Here is a 10,457-nt window from a genome sequence, read left to right as displayed (position 1 = left end):
TACCCGCGACTTTGTGTGCACATTTGCAGATCTCTTTGTAGATGATAACCAAACAACAGTTGATAACATCAACAAATAAAGATTCTATATACGACGCCATCTGTTATCTTTACATAATATAAAACAAAGTCGTCGCCGCTGTCTGTTCGCTTATATGTTTTAAGTTACGCAACTTATTTTAATGCATTTTTCAACTATATAAAGTAATTCTAGAGATTATGTAGAATTAAGATGTCACGCCTCCTATTTTGTAATTTCGGTGCCTGATCACACCCTATAACAGAAACAGCGCTTAGTAAGATAGCAAATTGACGACTGTAACATGTGAGACTAAGGTACCCAGAAGACTTTCCACAGTCTACCTCCAGTGAAATATATAACGATGACTGGATTTTTTATCGAATTTGATGATAAAATCGCCGATATAAACAAGTTAAATACCTTATAAAAAAAATATACAATCTAAAACGACCTATTTTGTTTTTCGTCTGTAAATACAGACAATAAAATAAATATTGATTGTAATGCGAGGCATATTATATTTTTATTTCAATTATCTTTGTTATGGACAACTTCAGGGTCGTATCATAAAATTCAGTTGTCAGAGTATAACATTAAGAAAATTGCATGGAACCCTGGGAGGCAATAAGCAATTGAAATCGTTTGCTATGAGTACGGACAATTACTTTCGGGCTCGGAGACGATTCTTCTTTCAATTCACATTTCTTTATTCGTATCGAAATGATTATTGTGGATAGTAAGGACTATTCATCTAAAAATATATAAAATTCCACTTCTAATTTTTATAATTGAAAGCCTCAGTGCCTTAGCGGTTTAGAACACCGCTTTGCATCTCGCGGGTTCTATACAAACATTCGTATTCATGAATATGAACAATCATTCGTCGGTTTGGGAATTTATATCAGTCTAGTACCTATAACACAAGCTCTATTTTCTTTGGGACGAGATGGCACTGTGTGAATTGTTTAGGGGGCTTTTACAATATTGTATTAATTTCACTGATAATATAGTTATTAAATATAATACAATAAATGTATATTAATATATATGTTTAAATATTGAATTTTTGTGAGATATATGTTGTATAACGGCATACATCGCATCACTTCTATCGCATACTTTGATTATACTATTTGAAATCGATGTGATTTACTCTTACGTTGGAGTATAAAATAAATATATCTAATTGCATTATGATTGTACTACGGAATACTCCAATAAAACTGCGTTTAGATATCGTGATGTGAGCTCTGTCAATCTGGTATTTTTGTAATATATTAGCATATCTCTAATTAGGTAATACAAATCTAATGAACTCATTCAATATTAAATGTGTCAAGTCATTTAAAAGGCCGAGAAATATTATCTTCCTTTCTTCGACAGTCCAGTAATTAAAAGTGGAATGGAACATATACTAACTATATTATATCTATATATAGAACCCACATAAGTCATGTTAGGGTAAGTAGGGGTATTTTAAAATGTCAACGATCGTGGTGAAACCTCGACATTCAGAGCATTCATCTTTGCGGTGTGTTTTATGGGCCCAACGTGAGAGCTGGCAAGCCTTTATTCAGGCACAATAATGACGTCACGATATTCGCACTAGGAACAGTGGTTCAAATAAAATTGTATAGGTAAACTTATGAATATATTTTACATAATTGCGTTTATTTGAATAGATAGTATTTTGAACCAAATAGCGAAAGGAAGAAAGAAATCAATTATGCTAAATTTTGTGTAGTTTCACATAAATTGTATATGGTATTTTACGTTATTTAACTTTGTTGTGATTGAACGGATTTTGTTGATATGTATAGAGTACTATTCTTCCACGTTGGCTCCATATTTTTAACAATTATTACTATTCAATTAATTCACTATTAGTGTTTCAATAATGATATTTGGTCTTGTTAAATACGTTGTAGTAAACTATCCATATTTACATAGATACACCTATATGTATGTATAGAAAGTACTTACCTACTGTTCCGCAGATCACATTTATCCAGCGCTGTAAGACAATTTAAAATTCCGACATCCAGCATAACTTGCGTATGAATTGCTCAAATTTCACGGCTTATTGTAACCCATGAATGCTATTTGCGTCCATAAAAAATGAACGAGTCACCCAAATAAATGAAGCAGCATTCTGTTTCTATTCTTATGAAAATTTATGATAGTTTATTATATTGAATGGCATCGGTAACTGTAGTGGGGTACCTTTGTTGCTGATTCAGCCAACGTATGTGGAATGTAATTGAAGCGTGCCAGTCGAGCCTCCTCCGGAGGGATTTCCTAGTAGTCAATAGTTACATACAGTACCTACATGGGAACACGCACGCGCAACTACAGATAACATGTGTTTGACAAATAGATACTACTATTTACTATAAACCTTGATTTACAATACCACTCGATGACCAAGTGAATAACGCCTCACTTACAGAGTGAGTTCTAATTTTGAATTAGTTTATTTTAATTCTAAAATTAACATGGAATGTGGGTTCAATACAAGAGAATGCGGCAGGTACTTTGTATTGAATTTTTGTTTGTGTACAGAAGAATAGGTAAATAGAAAAACTTAATTTATTTAGAAATATTATATATCACGTTATTTCTTTTATTTCTATATAAATAATGAATAATTCTTATTATTTAGTATGTTTTGTACAGAATAGAATAGAAAACAATGTAGTTATTATTTAAAATTGAAATAACATGGAAATATTAAATTTTTTAATTTCTTTTTATTTTGCGTGACGTTATCTACAAGGTAATATGGATCGAAGACATGCATAATAGATATGAGTATCTATGAGGACTATGGAGTTATAATTGGGGAATGTATGTTGCAGTGTAGTTGCAAACAGTACGAGCGTGCACAATTACATTTCATGTATGAAGCATTATCTTATGGTGTGTAGTATTTGCTTATAAAAGTTTTAGTAGATGACATAATCTGGGCAAGAAAATAAGCGTTAGTGAATTCGAAAATAATTTAGGCTACAAATAACATACTTACATGTTTCAATAAAGAAACAAGAAAACTCTTGTAAGTAATACTGCAGCCTTTTCTAATAATATATTTTGTTATACTTTTATTACATGACTTCTAATATTTCTATTTTACTATATATTGTGTTACGTATCTTATTCAAATGTTAATGGATTTTGATCAGTTCTTTCCATGTTCCATGTTTACTCTGTATTTGCTGTTAAATCAAATGTAGAACATAGGTATAGCATTATAATAAATTTATAAAATAATTGTACATTATTACAGTACACCTCGTTATATTAAAGCATTGATTCTAAAGCCACGAGAAATAGGTAAGACAAGGGATATCTCCACGGAATAGGATTTCTCGCTCGAATACTCTCCGACTGGCGAAAAACTTTGCTCTTATAAAAACCACAACCGAATAGGTAAGTTGTAGCGTTTTCTTCCAGCGGTAAGAAGATTTCCAGGTTCAAAATCAGTCAGTGATCTTTAGTAATTTCCATGATAATAACATATTATAAATATTTTTATACAATTTCATACTTCAGTACATATTATTTTGTAAATACTACTACATAATTCAGTATTTTCCTTAAAAATTAGTTCAAACACAATGAAATGAAATAGTATATATGTATGTATGTAGGGCAAAATCATAACAAAAACACTGTGTTATTGACAACCATTCTTAAAGCAATTTAAATAATCATAATCGTGAATATATTTGTTATTTATTAAATTTATCGTTTTATTTAAATTTATATTCCCGTTCACAATGTATCGATATTTTTAAATTAAACCTTTTATATAACGATAAACTTACCCTAATCATATTATCATTAATTAGCTCGTCCGTTCTCATTATAAATTAACTATTCTATGGGGAAAAGCGGTTTAATGGGTATTAAATTGGTCAAGGCAGTTTCTTTCTTTCTTTTATTTTGCCCGTAAAATATAGACAGGACTATAATTAAAAGATTGTTCAAAGTCAGTAAAAAATAATACTTTTAAATGTTCTTCCTTGTATAACAATAGCTGTAATTTTTTAAAGAACATATTTAAAAAATAATACTGCATAGTTTCATTTAGTTTAATAATTTCAATACAAAGATAAAATAAACAAATAATAATTCTGGACAATTCACACAATGCCATCTATTCCAAAGCTAAGCAGAGCTGGTGTTAAGATCTAGACAATTGTTCAATATATTTTAATATGTTTTTTTACATTTATAACCTTTTTTGTTGCGTAAATTGTCAACTGCCTAAATAACAGCACACATATATTAACTTCATGTCAAATCTCTTAAAAAGTAGGGTTTCTAAATATAAAATTATTTTCTTCGAGTTAAATTTGTATTAATTTCTATGTAGGTACTTATTTGTATTTCAATTTGAAGAGACTTCTTCCAAGAATGATACGATTATAAAACAAAAGACATTGAATAAGATTATTGAAAATCATGATTATGTCTTTTGGCGATAGTTGTTTTTCCTGCAATTCACATTATCTATTTCGAATATTCCGCTTTAAGTTTTTATAAACGGAAATACTCAAAACCATATCGCACGGTATTCGGTCTCATATGAGTTCCTAATATAGATAGACTGCTATTTGACTATAAATACGAGTATACCACAGTAGGTATTTATATAAATCCCGTTCGGTTTATATTCGGTGGTTATGGGAATATCGACGCGTTAATGGTAGATACTATAACATTGTTTATTGTATCTATAACCTATCATATATAGTCGATAACAACAAATATTGGGGATGTTCGAAAACTACATAAAGTGAAAATAAATTCCTGGGTCAACGCTCGCGCCACTCTACAGATCATAACAGGGTTTTCTAAATGGGAAATAGTTTGTTAATCGAATGAATTTCATTTAAATATTTCAGTTTTGTTTTTGTTTTATTACAAATACCTTGTCTCTATTTTAGAAGTTCATAGAAGCGTAACATTTTATTTATTTTCAGGCAGTTATTTTCAGCGTTTGATTTAGACAGTGACAAAATATAATAAAACATTATTGTGAAATAACTAATTACAGGTAAATATTTGCAGAAGTTTCGTAATATTAGAAATTGTAACAACTGCACTAAGAACGTAAATTGTGGGCTTAAAGTCTAAGTTCTGTAAAGATACATTTTTATATCAACAATAGTCAATCTCATTTGGAATTTCTTCACGCAATTTTGCATGCTGACTCAACAAATTAAGTCAAGCTTCAAAGTGAGTTTATTGTTGTTCTCCAATAAATTCATATTGACTTACCTAGCTCCCTTATTTTCCCAATTCGATGCAATTGAATCAATATTGTTTTGTTACTTTTGTCAATCCAGTTTCTATTTTTTTTTAAATAATATATTTATTGTAGTCCTTAATTGATCCCTAGTTTTGTTTCCGATCGTCCAGCGAGTTTGTTGTTAAGCTCAAAACTTTACCACGGTATTTTATATGAAAATGTTTAAATTTCTGAAATACTAGTTTTAATATACTTATGAATTTCAAGTTAAATGTAGGTATAACAAAGTACTTGTATGCAAAACTGTATAAGTTTGTTCGCATTGCGTTTGTTTGCATTAAATTATTATTGATATGTTTACCAGAGATATACTTTGTATAAAGTTGTCTACGTGCACACTGATTACCAGAGATGGACACAAATTCTTCTATGTGCCCACTGCTGTCTCACCTATTTCAGCGGTTAACATCGAGTTATAATTATAAAATACTTTAATGTTTTATTTTAGCAAAGTCATTTACACTCTTAGGATTAATTAAATTGGTATTCTCATACGTAGACAATATGAAAATAAAACGATTAATAGTTTTTTTCAGAATATCATCATCATCATCATTGCCTTGCCTTTATCCCATTATTTGGGGTCGGCGCTCTTCCCGTTCCCGTCGGCGTTTTCTCTCTATCGGTCGTCATATCTGAATATACTCTTCTTTATTCTACTTCGTTTATTCATAAATAATAATATTCTCAGGACAATTCACACAACGTCATCTAGACCCAAGTTAAGCTATCTAAAGTTAGTGTTATGGGTACTAGATTACTGATACTAATACATAGATATATATATTTTCGTAAATAGATACATATTATACCTACATAGAAAATACCCAGACCAACATAAACAATCATACTCGTGGATACAAATGTTTGTACCGTGCGAGAAATCAAACCTGCGAGGATCTGTAGTAAGGCGGTATGTTAAACCGCTAGACACCAAGGCCGTCAAATATATGAATAAACTCGTATATGAAATATATGTAGTTTACCGTAATTTACCTCCACATATCCGAAATATTCTCCACGTTTGTAATAAGGAAAACTACAAACGTTTTCAATACAAAGAATCGTGTTCCTCCTACAATACTTTCCTTAAGATTTGAGTTTATTGAATAGAGAGTGGCTACGTCACGTCGCGGCATCACTATAAATGTCTATTTGAGTAAATATGGTTGGCATATTACATACACTCGTATACGTAATATTGTCTACAAGACGTTTTAGTACAAAGGGACTTGTTACAAAGTCGTCTGTGTAGAGTACCTGTGACCGAGGTGTGTTCTGATTTGAACGGGCTGTGACTGTGATGTTACATGTTATTTTCTATCTCCTACATGTCACTGCTATATGACACTAGTATATAACACTCTAAAAGAAACGCCCACTTGCCATTGAGGAAAAATAGAATAGAATACAGGATTCGGAAACATAACACCTTATTCCTTAGGAAAGGCAAACTATATATTTGATGTACTACAGATATCACTTTGATTTTTGTGATGTCTCTAATATTACTAAGATTATAGACGGGACGATTTCTACTTTACCGAATGATTGGTAGAAAAAAAAATTATATGACTATTCCAACGATTGATTCAAAATTTAAATCAATAAAGATTATTTCTATATTTAATATGCGGTCAGTTAGATACATTATCATACTGATTTCATTGATATCAAAGATTTACATATATTATATATATTTTCTGTTTGAGAAGTAACTTTTGCATATTAAGTACGTAATCCAGTAAGAAAAAAATGATATTTTAGATATGTATGTATGTATAATACTTATAGGTAAAGTATATGCTTTATTTTAATTGTAGAAGTAAACTTGTTGGTATATATTATACTGCAGGTGTAAAGGGTTCTAATTAATATGTTTAAAAGGCAGTTTATTTAAAATATTGAGTTAGTAATATCAGTACCCAGTAACTTTACTGCCTTATCTTTCTACCTAAAGTTGATAAATAATATATTTGCTGTCACTTCTGCCTATGCCTTCAACTCTAACATAACATATAATCATATAATATTAAAGTCACTTATGTTTGCTTAAATTGGAATTTTTACAGTCTATTTGATATTCTTAAAGCATGTAATATAAAAATGTGTCTACCTCGTAAGGTAATTAGAATTCAGAAATATAAACCATTACTAAAAAATAGATTAATATAATATTAATAATAGTTATACTGCATCCGAGATCATAATAGTTATTATTTTATGTTAAAATGTAAAACAAGTAAAAATTATAAATTGATATAGAATATGGAAATTGTGGAGATATAAATACAGTATATAAAGTTATGATAGATTTAAAAGTAAAGATTCACATATTGGAAGTTGAAATTCTTGGATTTGGTCAGATTGTCCTAGTTTCTAAATTAAAGTTACAGTTGAACTATAAATTGTGCAGAGTGCGAGAATGTTGATCCCTGCTTGAGTACGGCTCTTCTTAAGAGATCAGATCAAATCTCTATATAGTACCTAATGTTCGTGTTATTTAATCCGTATGTGATTAACAACTACCCCCGCCTGTCTCCAAAGAGATATATCATGATTTGTAATTACGAATAACACAGATGTTCCCTTAATAAATGACACCTAATTGCCTGTTAATGTGTAAATATGTGTAATTTTGTGTGCCATATTATTACCTTTTCCTTACCTTTGTAACAAGTTGATTATTCTATGTGGGTGTACAACTTTGTAAAGGTCAAAAGAAACTTCTGGTTCTTGGTTGAATAGATCCTTAATTAGTAGATGCTTATTAGGTGAGGTTGAGGAAATTTTAAAATGATTTGTGGGAATGATAATATTGATGTACATATGTATATCATACTAATTAATTCCCACATCAAAATCTTCTTTTGATGCTAGTTAATGTTTCATTTTATATACCGTACCTAGTTATGTATTTGGTACTACATAATTATTGGTAATTTTGGGACTATTTTCGCTCTCAATAAATAGGTACTTATAGCAATAATTACTAATATAAAATTATTTCTCTTATAATATTTATTTTGGTATATTTCAGATACAATTAATACAAATAATAAACCCTGACTAAGACCGACTTCCACGCCGGTCGCCGCTGTCTGGAAATTATTGTAATAAAAGTTCCTGATGAATTCGCTCCAATCTGATACTTCATTCATCCGAGATCATTCTATCATCCTCAGCTAGGGCTCCGTCAGAGTATACTATTATCGTAGACGTTTATATATATATATACAAAAGTACTTTCAAGAATTTATTTTTGGTAAAAAACGTAACAGATGAAACACTCATCCCTATTCAGTTCTAATATTTGAGTTCATATTATTTTTTTCATAGCCTTGTGTATAACTAGTACCTACTTGTAATGTCTAGACATGTCCCATAAACATACACATCGCAAGCTTTTAACGTAATTAAATGCCTATTGTTTGTCTATTTATATTTACAATGCTATTTAATTGGCAACCTGTCCCATCTGAATAATTACACCGAAAACCCCGATGTAATGTTAAAAGCATGTAGTTACCTCGTAAGTAATTTAGGTACGTTGTTTTAATTAAGTAAGTGACATAAATAAATAATAGAAACGTAGGTTTGTGCGGTAGGCATTCAAGCATAAGCTTACTTGGGAAAAGATGTCGACTGTGTACGTACTTCCCAAGTTAATTGCAACCATCGCAATGATTTATGTATATCTGTCACATATTCTCTCCGTATGCTATATGAACTGCGAATAACTTTTCTATCTTTGTAGAGAGCTTAGAGAACCAGACGGCGGCACTATGGGCAGTAATTTTAATATGAAAGTCCAATTCATATGTACTTTTACTTGTTCGTCATTCAATAATCGTCACCCATTTATTAATATACTTATTAATAAATGGGTGATGATTATTGAATGACGAACAAGTACATACACTACCTACTGAACCATGGTAAGGCATTACCCGACATGAATACTGGTACGTATTCATGAAATTTATACAATTTAGTACCTACTATAATGGAAATGTTATAGTCATACATCTATATTTTCAAGTTGAAATAGCTTCCAAGCTGCTTGGTGGTAGAAATAGAAAAGATAGATGCATGTATCCGGGCAGACGGATTTATACCATATGTCAATGATCAAATTGTATTTAAGCATTTTGAGGATTAGCAATTTAAATGTTTTTAAACCAAATTAATTCATTTTTAATAACTTCTGTTTGACGAATATTTATTAAAACTCTCTAGATCAAAAATAGGTACAAAGTAATAGAACTGTACAACACATTTATTTATTACATTAATTTTAATAATAAGTATACACATATATACAAAACACGAGGGGAATTAACCCTTCATATCAGGCAAGGTGACCTAGCTGTATAAACAACTACTTACAGAACATTGCCAATGTAATGGATCACGATATTTTACAATAATAATGAAAGTACCGAATTATTAAGAATACAATTTATCATAACATAGTTAAAAATAATAGGTATGATACTTACTATGTTTAACTCTTAATAGTAGGTTATATATAGTCGCACAAAAAAAAAGTAGAAAACTTTTTCTACATCATTGTTAATTTTTTATGCGCATTTCTACGGAAAAAATATTTAATTAGATATACGAAATGTGCGGAACATGGTAGAGTCGTGTTAAGAATCTGAGCTAATCATGTATATAAGCAACTAGTACCATATGGACGTTAGCTTGTTTTTCATTCTAGTTTTATAAAACACCTTTGTTTGAAGCCAGTTGAAATTAAAATACCTGCATTAACCTACAACTGAACATTAATTAACACATAAGTGAATAGTAATTAACTTATATATTTGAATAGTTACCAATCATATTCGAATAATTTGCAAACAACAAATTAGTAAACGACCACATTCATTTTATTACTTTATTATTCATATAAACACGGCTAATAGAAGTTAATTCCCTTTACATTGCGTATTGATTTTTTATGTACATTTATTCTATTCAGAGTCTATTTCACACAAAAACTTTTGCAGAGAAAACATATGAAATTATAGTTTAATATGAAATTATAATAGCCCAATATGAATTTTATTATAAAAATAATTTTATTTATTTTCTTAACTCATTGGGGGAATTC

This window comes from Achroia grisella, unplaced genomic scaffold, assembly GCF_030625045.1.
Source record: "Achroia grisella isolate CSIRO2021 unplaced genomic scaffold, CSIRO_AGI_Agris_v1 utg1573, whole genome shotgun sequence".
Lineage (NCBI taxonomy): Eukaryota > Metazoa > Arthropoda > Insecta > Lepidoptera > Pyralidae > Achroia > Achroia grisella.
Note: the sequence above shows the minus strand (reverse complement) of the source record.